This window comes from Hemiscyllium ocellatum, chromosome 26, assembly GCF_020745735.1.
Source record: "Hemiscyllium ocellatum isolate sHemOce1 chromosome 26, sHemOce1.pat.X.cur, whole genome shotgun sequence".
Taxonomy (NCBI): Eukaryota; Metazoa; Chordata; class Chondrichthyes; order Orectolobiformes; family Hemiscylliidae; genus Hemiscyllium; species Hemiscyllium ocellatum.
In genome coordinates this window covers 17,308-32,661 of record NC_083426.1, presented here as the reverse complement: position 1 = coordinate 32,661, position 15,354 = coordinate 17,308, and the positions used below count along the sequence as shown (strand labels likewise).

Genomic DNA, 15,354 nt, shown 5'->3' with positions numbered 1-15,354 from the left:
TAATGAGGGCAGAGTGGTAGATGTGATCTATATGGACTTCAGTAAGGCATTCGACAAGGTTCCCCATTGGAGACTGGTTAGCAAGGTTAGATCTCATGGAATACAGGGAGAACTAGCCATTTGGATACAGAACTGGCTCAAAGGTAGAAGACAGAGGGTGGTGGTGGAGGGTTGTTTTTCAGACTGGAGGCCTGTGACCAGTGGACTGCCACAAGGATCGGTGCTGGGTCCTCTACTTTTTGTCATTTACATAAATGATTTGGACGTGAGCATAAGAGGTACAGTTAGTAAGTTTGCAGATGACACCAAAATTGGAGGTGCAGTGGACAGTGAAGAAGGTTACCTCAGATTAAAACAGGATCTGGACCAGATGGTCCAATGGGCTGAGAAGTGGCAGATGACGTTTAATTCAGATAAATGCGAGGTGCTGCATTTTGGGAAAGCAAATCTTAGTAGGATTTATACACTTAATGGTAAGGTCCTAGGGAGTGTTGCTGAACAAAGACACTTTGGAGTGCAAGTTCTTAGCTCCTTGAAAGTGGAGTTGCGGGTAGATAGGATAGCGAAGAAGGCGTTTGGTATGCTTTCTTTTATCGGTCAGAGTATTGAGTAAAGGAGTTGGGAGGTCATGTTGCAGCTGTGCAGGACATTGGTTAGACCACTGTTGGAATATTGCATGCAATTCTGATCTCCTTCCTCTTGTGGCTTGGAAAAGTAGGCTTCAAGGGAAGGGTGCAATCGATATGTGGAGCTTGCTCAAGGAGCAGCTATTGAGTGTCCTTGATAAGTATGTACCTGTCAGGCAGGGAGGAAAGAGTCGTGTGAGGGAGCCGTGGTTTAATAAGGAATTGGAATCCCTTGTTAAAGGAAAGAGGGTGGCCTATGTAAAGAAGAGGCGTGAACGTTCAATTGGGGCGATTGAGAGTTATAAGGTAACCAGGAAGGATCTAAAGAGAGAGCTAAGAGCAGCAAGGAGGGGAAATGAAAAGTCCTTGGTTGATGGGATTAGGGAAAACCCAAAGGCTTTCTATAGGTATGTCAAGAATAAAAGGATGACTAGGGTAGGAATAGGTCCCATCAAGGATAGTAGTGGGAAGTTGCATGTGGAGGCTGAAGAAATTGGGGAGACACTGAATGAATACTTTTTATCAGTATTCACTCAGGAACAGGACATTGTTGCCGATGTGAATATTGAGTCATAATTAATTAGAATGGATGGCTTTGAGATATGTAGGGAAGAGGTGTTGGAAATTCTGGAAAGGGTGAATGTAGGTTACCTCCCCTAACCCTAACCCTAACCCTAACCCTTAACCCTAACCCTAACCCTAACCCTTGCCCTAACCCTAACCCTATCGCACGGACAGCCCTAGCCCTAGCCCTAGCCCTAGCCCGTGTTTGTATCTCAATGTGCGCGTTGTATGTATCTCTACACCTGTGTGTCTCTCTGTGCCTGTGTCATTGTGCAGTGAGGACTCTATTGTTTTGGGAGTGAAGCCACTGGAATGGGATCAACTTCCTCACCACTTTCTCTTTTTGTGTTTAGAATGATGCAATAGTCGTATTGGCTTGTGCCACCATATGAATGTCTCCGTATGTTTGTATGTTTGTGTCTATCTCTGGCCACAATGGCACTCACTGGAGGGAGGTTTGAAAGAATGAATGAATAAGTGATGAATCAAAGGTTCAGAGGTGCTCTTGCTCCTTCTTGTGTTTAAGGAGATAGAATCCTACCATCTAGTGGACTTGCCACGCCACTACACAACCAGCAGTTTTTTGGGGGATAAAGCATCACAGCTTGCGAATCTTTAAGGTTGCACAGTTATTTCTTTCTTCAAGCAGTGTCAAAGACAGATTAATTTTGTCCGATTGATGTTTCCCCAAGATATGAGCAGAAGGAGACAAAAATGGGAGGAGAGAGAGTGAGAGTGCAAGAGTAGGATAGAGATATGGAGGGAGGAGTGGCCAAAGTAAGAGATAAATTATGTTGAGGCCAGGTCGGGGTGAGTGACACAGGGGTGAAATCAAGGACAAAGTGACTTGAACCTAACTCCTGAGTTCGGTCCTGGACCCCTCTCCTTCCCAGGTGACTAGCAAATGGAACAGGGTCAGGGTCTCTCTATCTCAACTTCTTCAATACAAAGAAAAACAAAATATAGTTCTCTCCGATGTGTGGCGCTTTCTAATGAACATTGCTATTATTTATAAATTGAAGTTGCAAATGCAGTCAGTGGAATGGCACCTTTTTTCACTGGCCCCTGAGTCGAGAGAAACATTGAAATATCACCTTGTGGGACTAGCACTATGCTCCTGCCTGAAACGTCGATTTTCCTGCTCCTCAAATATTACCTGACCTGCTGTGCTTTTCCAGCACCACTCTAATTTCAGCCCTATGCACAGTCTGTCACCAGAGCGACCAGGTTGCTTCATTGCCGAAAAATGAAACTGAAGTGAGATGAACCTGGAAGGAGTGACATATGAGTTAATTTGATTGATTAATGAATTCGAGTAAAGGGATATTTCAGTACATCATTCAGCTGCTGTCTGAACTTAGTCTGGGTCACAGCATAAATTGTGGTGTTAGTGCAGCAACTCAGGAGCTGCAGCATGAAGCCCAATTGCATCACAAAGGAATCTAGAAACACAGACTTATAGCCTAAATACTGCATTCGATACCATATGGAATACAACATTAACAATGACCATAACAGGATGAAATTGGCAGAGACCAAAAATAGTAAAATGATGGATTTCTTTCTATTTTGTATTTCAATGTCACACTGAACATCCCCATTGGTATGAGCCTGGAGTCTCCTGCGGGCTCTGCTGGTCACTAAGATGTGTCGGACGGTGAAAACATTGAGCAGCAGAATTAAGAGAAATGGGAGAGCCGGATTTAGAATGTAGTGTACGAACTCGATTGTGCCCCAGACACGTGATAATCGAACGTTGTTTCTTACATAACAAAACCAGGGGAAGTTCCAAAGCCAATAAAAGCCTGTGAGCATAAAATACCAGAAAATGTTCTTTGAACAGCTCAGCACAGTCACTATTCCCAAAACCATAGCCGCTGTTTTCTTACTGCAATATTTACTTCTCAGCTTCTGGCAACAAATGGCCACAAACCGATCAAATGTGAAAGTGACGGTGAACCAGACAGAACAGTCAGTGGCTGCATAAAGCAGGACGGCGTGGATATTACACACACGGATGGCCTTCAAGAAATAAAAGTGTTCCCGATAAACTATCGGAATGTGTCTCAATGTGAGGTCGAGGATAATGACCAGAAGATCCACCACTGCCATGGCCACAAGGTAACGTGTGACACATGGAGACAATCCACAATCTTTATAAAGCAGGATGAAGATTGTCACTATGTTAACTGTGAGGAAGGAAAATAAACAAATTATATATCAGCCTGGAGGCAAAATTAGTAGTTTGATTCAGGACAGGGTGAGAGTCTCAAATGTGTCACTGTATTCAGAGATTTATTGAAATAATTGAAACTGAAATAACAAATGGGAAAGTCTGAATTACTTTACAAAAATGTGACGTAAACCACAGGAACCACTTCCTTCACAAACACACATACATAAGGACAGATGGTTTCAAGAACATTGCCACACACTCGATTACTCTAAAACAGACACAGGCCACTTTTTTTCCGTTCCAAATACAGAAGGTGAAAACATTGCCGTCCTGAAGGATTCTCTCCTAGTTAATTGAAGACAAATGGAGTTTGGAAATTTCTGTCTTTTAGTCTAAGTCGTGGCCGGTACTCTGTAGTGAAGAGAAAATGCCTTCACCCCTTTAAATGCCTGAGGGAACATAGAAACATTGTCTCCTTCACCCTGGAACGGGATCTTTTCACTCAGAATCTTTCTTTAGTTCAATTAACTGAAGTCCGACCATTCACAAATAGTATAAGAAACAGAATGTTCTGAGCAACGTTGGTTATAGAATGTTCCAGGGAATGTCAGCTATGGACCGTTCCAGAGAATGTTGTTTATAGAATATTCTGGGGAATGTCGGTTATATAATGTTCCGGGGAATGTTGGTTATGAAATGTTCTGGAAAATGTTGGTTGTAGAATGATCCTGGGAATGTCGGGTTAGAAAATGATAAAGTCTTAATGATCCATATATTACAAAGACACGTCTGTCCATCAAGTTTGGTGAGATCCACTCAGCCTCACAGTGGAAAACTGTCACCAAACTTGACTCAACTGGCGCTTTGTAGACACAAAAATGTAAGCTTCAGCCAGTACTTTGATCATTTAAATAAAATCATCTTTCGAGATGATACTGATGCCATTCTTTATTAGGACATCTCTCCCATATGTTTTACATTTTTGTTCAACATTCCCAGCTTTACAATTTCCTGGAAATTCAGTTCCCAATATCGGTAATCCTGTAGCCATGTCTCACTAATACCATTAAATCCTATCCATTTATCTTAATGTTTATATAGAATTCCATAATTTTCTTTGAGAATACAACTCACATTCAGCGAAAATACCATTCATTCAGTTTTTTAAGCTGATATTCCCTGCTCTATCATCACATTTATTTCTCATTTTGACTGCTCCAGAAACAGTCTGACATCACCATCCATGCTGAATCAGACCTGATTGGTGATGTCTCATGAAGCACCATTGAAATTCCTGCTTATATCCTCTCCCACCGGCAGGAAGGATAGTCAACATGGCTTTGTGTGTAGGAAGTCATGTCTCAAAAACTTGATTGGGTTTTTTGAGCAAGTAACAAAGAGGATTGATGAGGGAAGAGCGGTAGATGTGATCTATATGGACTTCAGTAAGGCATTCGACAAGGTTCCCATGAGAGACTGATTAGCAAGGTTAGATCTCACGGAATACAGGGAGAACTAGCCATTTGATTACAGAACTGGCTCAAAGGTAGAAGACAGAGGGTGGTGGTGGAGGGTTGTTTTTCAGACTGGAGGCCTGTGACCAGTGGAGTGCCACAAGGATCGGTGCTGGGTCCTTGACTTTTTGTCATTGACAAAAATGATTTGAATGCGAGCATAAGAGGTACAGTTAGTAAGTTTGCAGATGACACCAAAATTGGAGTGTAGTGGACAACGAAGAGGTTTACCTCAGATTACAACAGGATCTGGACCAGATGGGCCAATGGGCTGAGAAGTGGCAGATGGAGTTTAATTCAGATAAATGCGAGGTGCTGCATTTTGGGAAAGCAAATCTTAGCAGGACTTATCCACTTAATGGTAAGGTCCTAGGGAGTGTTGCTGAACAAAGAGACCTTGGAATGCAGGTTCATAGCTCCTTGAAAGTGAAGTCACAGGTAGATAGGATAGTGAAGAAGGCATTTGGTATGCTTTCCTTTATTAGTCAGAGTATTGAGTATAGGAGTTAAGAGGTCATGTTGCAGCTGTACAGGATATTGGTTAGGCCACTGTAGGAATATTACATGCAATTCTAGTCTCGTTCCTATTGGAAAGATGTTGTGACACTTGAAAGGGTTCGGAAAAGATTTACAAAGATTTTGCCAAAGATAGGGTGAATAGCCAAAGTGTTTTTCCTGGAGTCAGGGAGTCCAGAACTAGAGGGCATAGGTTTAGGCTGAGAGGAGAAAGATATGAAAGAGACCTAAGGAACAACTTTTTCATGCTGAGGGTGGTACGTGTATGGAATGAGCTGCCAGAGGAAGTGGTGGAGGCTGGTACAATTGCAACATTTAAGAGGAATTTGGATGGGTATATGAATAGGAAGGGTTTGGAGGGATATGGGCTGGGTGCTGGCAGGTGGGACTAGATTGGGTTGGGATATCTGGTCGGCATGGACGAGTTGGAATGAAGGGTCTGTTTCCATGCTGTACATCTCTGTGATTCTATGATTCAATGACAGATCTGCCAGTGCTATACAGTCAGGAAAGGAGTTACTGGAGTTCCACAAAATTGATTCCAGAACACAGCAAATAGACAATAGGTGCAGGAGTAAGCCATTCGGCCCTTCGAGCCAGCACCACCATTCATTATGATCATGGCTGATCATCCACAATCAGTATCCTGTTCCTGCCTTATCCCCATTAACCTTGATTCCACCATCTTTAAGAGCTCTGTCCATCTCTTTCTTGAAAGTATCCAGAGACTTGGCCTCCATTGCCTTCTGGGGCAGGGCATTCCATATATCCATCACTCTCTGGGTGAAGAAGTTTCTCCTCAACTCTGTTCTAAGTGGCCTAACCCTTTTTTTAAAAACTGTGTCCTCCGGTTCTGGACTCACCCGTCAGTGGAAACATGCTTCCAGAGTGTCCAATTGTTTAATAATCTTATACGTTTCAATCAAATCCCCTCTCCTCCTTATAAACTGAAGTGTACATAAGCCCAGTCGCTCCAATCTTTCAACACATGATAGTCCTGCCATTCGGGGAATAGACCTCGTGAATTAACACTGCACTCCCTCAATAGCCAGAATGTCCTTCCTCAAATTTGTAGGCCAAAACTGCACACAATACTCCAGGTGCAGTCTCACCAGGGCCCTGCAAAGCTGCAGAAGGACCTCTTTGCTCCTACATGCAATTCCTCTTGTTATGAAGGCTAGCATGCTATTAGCTTTCTTCACTGCCTGCTGTATCTGCATGCTTGCTTTCATTGACTGATATACAAGAACATACAGACCTCATTGTACTTCCCCTTTACCTAACTTGACTCCATTTAGATAGTAATCTGCTTTCCTGTTCTTGCCACCAAAGTGGATAACCATACATTTATCCACATTAAAGTGCATCTGCCATACATTCGTCCACTCACCTAGCCTGTCCAGGTCACCCTGTATTCTCATAACATCCTCCTCACATTTCACCCTGCCACCCAGCTTTGTGTCATCAGCAAATTTGCTAATATTACTTCATCTATATCATTGATGTACATTGGAAACAGCTGCAGTCCCAGCACTGAACCTTGTGGTACCCCACTGGTCACCGCCTGCCATTCTGAAAGGGACCTGTTTATCACTACTCTTTGTTTCCTGTCAGCCACTCAATTTTCAATCCAAGTCAATATTTTGCCCCCAGTACCATGTGCCCTAATTTTCTCCTCGTATTGCCTATTTAGTTATCCTCTGTTGCTCTTTAGAAGTTTCCCAGTCCTCTGGATTCCCGCTCATTTTTGCTATGTTATACTTCTCTTTTAACATTATATAGTCCTTAACTTCCCTCATCAGCCGCACCTCAGGAAGGACATACTGGCACTGGAGATTCCAGTGTCCAGCGGAGATTCACACGGATGATCCCTGGAATGGTTGGTCTAACATACAAGGAATGGCTGAGAATCCTGGGATTGTATTCATTGGAATTTAGAAGATTAAGGGGAGACTTAAGAGAAACTTACAAGATAATACATGGCATGGAAAGGGTGGACGCTAGGAAATTGTTTCTGTTAGGCGAGGAGACTAGGACCCGTGGACACAGCCTTAGAATTAGAGGGGGTCAATTCAGAACAGAAATGCGGAGACATTTCTTCAGCCAGAGAGTGGTGGGCCTGTGGAATTCATTACCACGGAGTGCAGTGGAGGCTGGGACGCTAAATGTCTTCAAGGCAGAGATTGATAGATTCTTGATGTCATGAGGAATTAAGGGCTACGGGGAGAATGCGGGTAAGTGGAGTTCAAAAGCCCATCAACCATGATTGAATGGCGGAGTGGACTCGATGGGCCGAATGGCCTTACTTCCACTCCTATGTCTTATGGTCTTATGGAGGAAAACAAGGAGGGGCGTCAGCACCTCGAAATGATACATAGCAGCAAGAAGTCTCCATAAGTCCTCAAGCCACTCACACAACAATAGAAGGGGGACATTCAGACCTTGAGCAGCTTGGTTAGGAAAAGCAGTAGGACGTTCAGGTCAGCAAGACTATAATGTTACAACACTAGGAACACATCAATTTTGTACACAACAAGCAAAATGAATCATTTCAGCCACCCATGCCTCTTATACAGCGATCAAAAAAGATCTTTTAAAGCCTTGATGTACCCAATAACAAGAATCAGAACATTGAATAAAGGCATTAACATATCAGCTGAAATGGTTCGTTATATCAAATTCTGAATCTGCCTAACAGAACTAGCCCAGCAGCCATAAACTTGGACAAGACAGTAGTGCAGGACTGGGAGCCTGCAGGATACATCAGTATATTGCTCAGTAAACTGGACGATTTGCCCAGCATGGAGAGTATTGGAAACATTTGCCAGTAATTGAACATGGGACGTTGAACAGACAGCACAGTACAGGCCCTTCAGCCCACGACGTTATACCAAGCATTTATCTTAATCTAAGATCAACCTAACCTACACATCCCTCAATTTACTGCCGTCCATGGGTTTGTCCAGCAGTCACTTAAATATCCCTAATGTCTCTGACAAACTTTTTTGAGACTATACTTACACTTGATTACTGCCTCACATGGGGAATTTGCAGCCCATGCTGTGAGTGACAGTAAATAGAGCTCTCAGCAATTAATGTCCCGATGTCGCCATTTCCCCAGAAACAGGTGTGTGTGTGTGTTGGGGGGGGGGGGGGGGGGTTTAGGTGTGAAAATCATTGTTTGTGAGGGAACACAAATGAACAAAATCAATTTAAAAATGAAAACTGGAAGGGGTTTGCGCAATTGATGGAAGGAGGCTGCGGGACATTTTATGGACAGATGTGGCGATGTTCTTGATAATATTAAATAAACGCATTGTCAGCTCCAATAACAATATAGAGCAGTGAGCACAAGCATGACAGATTGATGGGAGTTTGGTGTGAGTTCGGAAATAAGCTGTGGAGTATCGACTCAGATTTACTTCTGCAGGTTTGAAGCTGGAAGTGTGGGCAGCAGATTATTGACATCATTAAGATGGTATTTCATAGCTGAAGGTTCAAATAACAGATGGAATGAGCCAATAAAGTGTATTCTGGAGGTGTTAGCAGTTAAAATTAACAACGGTCAGGGTTTGGTGTTAGAAATCAACTCATGGCCAATGAGATCACCACAGTTGTGACTCATCTGTTTCAGCTTCAGATAGTGGCCAGAGATGAGTTGGAAGCAGAGGAAGGAAATGGAGTTTGTAATCAAGAAAATACTGTGACCTCCATGCTCCCAATATTGAAATAACATGGACAGTGATACAATGAATCGTGGTTCACAGCTGAAACTGGGTACATGATTTATAGAAATAATAACTGGACAGTGAGACTTACCAGGCATACCAACGATAGCCAGGATAGGATAATAAAAATATTGAATAATGTAAAGCACATACAGGATCTTCAATGATAACGACAACTGTTCATAATATTTAGAAAGATACCAAATATCCCCGAGTAACCTCCTGTCCATTGTTGTGAAATTCCAATCTAATGTTCTCAGATTCTGATCCATTGTGGGAACATTCCAGTCTAATGTTCTCAGATTCTAATCTCTCCTCTCTGTCTCTCTGGAGCTGCTGATCCTTGTTAGTGCAACAGGTAATGATCCCATTCCTACTTTGGGATAACATATTGAACAGAGACAATTTATCTTAGAAGATGGAAATCCTCCATTGGGATAAGTAGAATCTATGGAGACAGGCATTAATCACAGTCACTGAACAAACAGGTTCAGTTGGTGGGCGGCACGGTGGCACAGTGGTTAGCACTGCTGCCTCACAGCGCCAGAGACCCGGGTTCAATTCCCGACTCAGGCGACTGACTGTGTGGAGTTTGCACGTTCTCCCCGTGTCTGCGTGGGTTTCCTCTGGGTGCTCCAGTTTCTTCCCACAGTCCAAAGATGTGCAGGTCAGGTGAATTGGCCATGCTAAATTGCCTGTAGTGTTAGGTAGGGGTAAATGTAGGGGTATGGGTGGGTTGCGCTTCGGCGGGTCGGTGTGGACTTGTTGGGCCGAAGGGCCTGTTTCCACACTGTGGGTAATCTAATCTTAACCTCTTCACAATAAAAATGAACATCGATTCCGTCTGGATGGAATGCATGAGAGTGAGTGATGGATGGACCATAAATCATTAAATCGTTTTAATCTTTCTTCCTGTAAGTAGCAGTAATGCCAGAAAAGTGCAGAATTGTAATTGTTCTACTGTGTTTAAAAAAGGAGACAGGGATAAAATAACAAACCAGGTGCATAAAATACTGGAGTGAAAATTTCTAGGGACCAAAAACCAGGGTAAAAATATTTATTGTCCATTGACTTTTTATGGCGCTACTCCTGGTTTTAAGTGCCCTGTTATCAAATTCTTACATAACCTTGAGACATCATACAGAGCATTGAGATAGCTGCTCAGGAACAGGAGGAAGCAATTCTGTCCCCAACTGCATGTTATAGAGGGCTAAGAAGAGACCATTCGGTCCACCATATCCTATTACCACTTGAAGAATCGGAAAGCTACAATGTTGGCTCATTTTGCAAAGGGAATCATTCAAAACATAGTGACGAGTTACTGCAGCTGTACGAGCTCTTATTGAGAGTTGTTTGTGTTTCTGTGACTGAGAAGGGAAGGACCACCATCATCAGATGCAGTTTAGAACATAGAACATAGAAAAGTACAGCACAGAACAGGCCCTTTGGCCCATGATGTTGTGCTGAGCATTAATCCGAATGTAAAATAAAATAACAACCTATGCATGTCCACCAGTCGCTTAAATGTCCTTAGTGCCTCTGCTTCCACCACCACTGCTGGCAATGCATTCCATACATTCACAACTTTCTGTGTAAAGAACGTCCCCTCTATACCTTTCTCCTAATATCTTAAAACTATAACCCCTCATGCCAGTCAGTCCTGCCCAGGGGAAAAGTCTCTGGCTATTGACTCTATGTGTTCCTCTCATTATCTTGTGTACTTCCATCAGGTGTCCTCTCTTCCTCTTCTACAGAGAGGAAAGTCCGATCTTAGTCAACCTCTCTTCATAAGGCAAGCCCTCCAGTCCAGGCAGCATCCTGGTAAACCTTTGTTGCACCCTCTTCAAAGCCTCTGTATCTTTCCTATAGTATGGTGACCAGAACTGGACACAATATTCCAAGTGTAGCCACATCAGGGACACGTAGAACTGTAGCAAAACCTTGCGGCTCAAACTCGATCCCCCTGTTAATGAAAGGCGAAACACCATATGCTTTCTTAACAACGCGATCCACTTGGGTGGCAATTTTAAGGAAACTATGTACTTGAACACCAAGATCCCTCTGTTCCTCCACACTGCCAAGAATCCTGTCTTTAATCCTATATTCAGCATTTGAGTTTGACCTTCCAAAATGCATCTCTTCGCATTTATCTGCCATTTCTCAGCCCAGCTCTGCATCCTGTCTATGTCACGCTGCAGCCTGCAATAGCCCTCGATACTATTAACGGCACCACGAACCTTTGTGTCATCTGCAAATTTATTAACCCACCCCGCAACCTCCTCATCCAAGTCATTTATAAAAACTACAAAGAGCAGAGGCCCAAGAACAGAGCCCTGCAGGACCCCACTCAGCACTGACCTCCAGGCAGAATACTACCCATCTACAACCACTCTCTGCCTTCTGTCATCCAAGCAATTCTGAATCCAGATAGCCAAATCTCCCTGTATCCCATATTTCCTGATTTTAAGAATGAGCCTACCATGGGGAACCTTATCAAATGCTGAAGTTCATATACACCATATCCACTACTTGACCTTTATTGATCTGTCTTATCTCCTCCTCAAAGAACTCAATAAGATTTGTGAGGCATGACCTGCCCCTCACAAAGCTATGCTGACTGCCTTTATTCACGTTATGGTTTTCCAAATAGTGATAAATTCTATCCCTCAGAATTCTTTCTAAACCTTTGCTGACCACAGATGTAAGACCTACTGGCCTGTAATTGCCAAGGATTTCCCTATTACCCTTCTTGAAAAGAGGAACAACATTCACCTCCTTCCAATCCTCCAGTATGACTCCAGTGGAGAGTGAGGAGGCAAAGATCTTCATCAGCGGCTTAGCAACCTCCTTTCTCGCTTCTGGTCTGGCCCTAGGGATTTATCAATCTTAATGTTTGCCAAAACTTCCAGCACATTAACTTCATCAATCTTGATCTGATCAAGCCTATGTCCCAGTTCTTCAAAGTTCTCATTCACAAGAAGGTCCCTTACCTTGGTGAAAACCAAAGCAAAAAACTCATTTAGGGCTTCCCTTATCTGCTCAGACTCCATGCACAAGTTCCCTATCGCTATTCCTGACTGGCCCTACCGTCTCCCTAATCATTCTCTTATTCCTCACGCATGAGTAAAATGCCTTTGGGTTCTCCCTAATCCTTCCTGCCAAGCCTTTTTCTTGCCCCCTCCTGGCTCTCCTCAGTCTATTTCTGGGTTTAACAGGTGGCTGTGTAATTTAATGTCTCCAGGCTGTTGCAGACTGAGTTCTTCCCTGATTTCCTTATATTCCTTATGGGTCCTGTCTGATTTTAGCTTCCAAATGTTATAAATGTTTCTTTTTGTTTTTCTTTTGACTAAATTCCCCCGTTATTCACAGAATCTTTACCTTGCCATCTTTGTCCTTCCTCCTTCCTGGAACTTGCCGGTCCCGAACTCTGATCAGTAGGTCTTTAAAGAACTCCCTCATGGAAAACGTAGATTTGTGAATAAAAACCCCTCCAAATTAACACTCTCTAGCTCCTGCCTAATACTGACTTTAGCATCCTCCACTAATTTAGTACCTTCCTGCAAAGTCCTGACTTATTGTTAGTCATAGCTATCTTAAAACCTATGGAACTATGATCACTGTTTCCAAAAGGCTTTCCCATTGAAAGACAAGTCACCTCTCCAGGTTCATTAGCCAGTACAAGGTTGAGTATAGCCTTTCCTCTAGTTGGACTTTCCACATACTGTTTCAAGAAAATCTCTTGGACACACTTAACTTATGCCCAGTCCAAGTCTCTTGCTCGAAGAGATTCACAGTCAATATTGCGGACATTAAAGTCACCCACTATGACTACCCTGTTGGTGTTGTATTTTTCATAATCTGCCTGCATATTTGTTCTCAGTAGACCATAAAACATAGAACAGTACACTGCAGGACAGGTGCTTCGGCCCTCGATGATGCGTCAACCTGTGAACTAATCTAAGCCCATCACCCTATACTATCCCATCATTATCCATATGCTTATCCAAGGATTGTTTAAATCTCCCTAATGTGGCTGAGTTAACTGCATTGGCAGGCAGGGCATTCCACGCCCTTACCACACTCTGAATAAAGAACCTGCCTCTGACATCTGACTTCAATCTATCACCCCTCAACTTGTAGCTATGTGCCCTCGTGCAAGCTGATGTCATCATCCTAGGAAAAAGACTTTCATTGTCTACCCTATCTAATCCTCTGATCATCTTGTATGTCTCTATTATATCCCCTCTTAGTTTCTTCTCTCCAATAAGAACAGACCCAAGTCTCTCAGCCTTTCCTCACAAGACCTTCCCTCCAGACCAGGCAACATATCGATAAATCTCCTCTGCACCTTTTTCAATGCTTCCACATCCTTCCTGTAATGGGGTGACCAGAACTGCCCACAATATCACAAGTGAGGTCACACTAGCATTTTGTTTCATTGCAGCATGACATTACGGCTCCAGAACTCAATCCCTCTACCAATAAAACCTAACACACTGTATAATTCTTAACAGCACTCTCAACCTGGGTGGCGACTTTTAGGGATCTGTGTACATGGACTCCAAGATCCTTCTGCACATTCACACTACCAAGAATCTTTCCATTGACCCAGTATTCTTCCCAAAGTGAATCACCTCACATTTAGCTGCATTGAACTCCATTTGCCACCTCTCAGCCCAATTCTGCAGTTCATCCAAGTCCCCCGCAACCTGCAACATTCTTCCACACTGTCCACTACTCCACTGACTTTAGTGTCATCTACAAACTTACTAACCCATCCACCTATGACTGTGTCCAAGTCATTTATTAAAAATGACAAACAGCAGTGGTCCCAAAATAGATCCTCGTTGCACACTGCTAGTAACTGGACTCTGGGTTAAATATTTTCCATCAACCACCACTCGCTGCCTTCTTACAGAAAGCCAATTTCTAATCCAAACTGCTAAATCACGCTCAATCCCATGCCTCTACATTTTCTCCAACAGCCTACCATGTGGAACCTTATCAAAGGCTATACTGAAGTCCATGTATACCACGTCAACTGCCCTACCCTCATCTACATGCTTGGTCACTTTCTCAAAAAACTCGATGAGGTTTGTGAGACATGACCTGCCCTTGACAAAACCATTTTGACTATCTGCAATCAAATTGTCGCTGGCTAGATGATTATAAATCCTATCTCTCATAATCTTTTCCAAAAACCTTTCCTACAACAGAAGTAAGGCTCACTAGTCTATAATTACCTGGGTCATCTCTACTGCCTTTTTTGAACAAAGGCACAACACTTGCAGTCCTCCAGTCCTCTGGTATTAAACCTGTTGATAATGACAACTCAAAGATCAAAGCCAAAGGCTTCAACATGTCTACCCTAGCTTCCCAGAGAATCCTCGGATAAATCCCATGAGGCCCAGGGGACTTGTCTACTTTCACTTCTTCTAGAATTGATAATACCTCCTACTTACTAACCTCAATCCTTTCTAGTCTAATATCTTGTATCTCAGTCTTCTCCTTCACAATATTCTCCTTTTCCTTAGTGAAAACCAATAAGAAATGTTTGTTTAGCACCTCTCCAATCTCCACAGGGTCCACACACAACTTCCCACTTCTGTCTTTGACTGGCCCTATTCCTACCCTAATTATCCTTGTATTTCTCACATACTTTTAGAAAGCTTTAGGGTTCTCCTTTATTCTACCTGCTAAAGACTGTTCATGTCCTCCCTTTGCTCTTCTTAACTCTCTCTTTAAATCCTTCCTAGCTAATCTGTAATTCTCCATCACCTCATCTGAACCATCTCATCCCATCGTCACATAAGCTTCCTTCTTCTGTATAACAAGAGATACAATTTCTGTAGTAAACCATAGTTTCCTTAGCTTATCACTTACTCACTGCCTGATTGTCCCGATCCCCTGGCATGTCTCACTGGCATTTAGAGAACCTATCATGTAATCTTATCAGAGTAATTGCACCCATCTATTTTTTTTTGCTGTATCCATATTACCTCAGTGAATGAACCCTTCAGAATACCATCTCCGAGTGCAGCTGTGATTTTCTCCCTGAATAGCAATGAAATTCCTTCACCTTTTTGACTTTCCATTCTATCTCATCTAAAACAATGAAACCCTGGAATGTTGTGCAAACATTCCTGTCCCCCTCTCAATTGACTTTCTGTAATAGCCACAACATCATAGCCCTGAATACTAATCCAGGCTCTATGCACCTCTCCCTAACA

The 15,354-nt window shown here is 42.9% G+C and overlaps 1 long non-coding RNA gene across 1 annotated transcript in view; it reads left to right on the top strand.

The window, feature by feature from the left end:
- Nucleotides 1–3,413, top strand: part of LOC132828450 (uncharacterized) — a 47,110-nt gene extending 43,697 nt beyond the window's left edge. The window contains exon 2 of the long non-coding RNA XR_009646121.1: nt 3,099–3,413. This is a non-coding gene — a long non-coding RNA (uncharacterized LOC132828450). The remainder of the gene's footprint in view (nt 1–3,098) is intronic.
- The last annotated feature ends 11,941 nt before the right edge of the window (nt 3,414–15,354 follow it).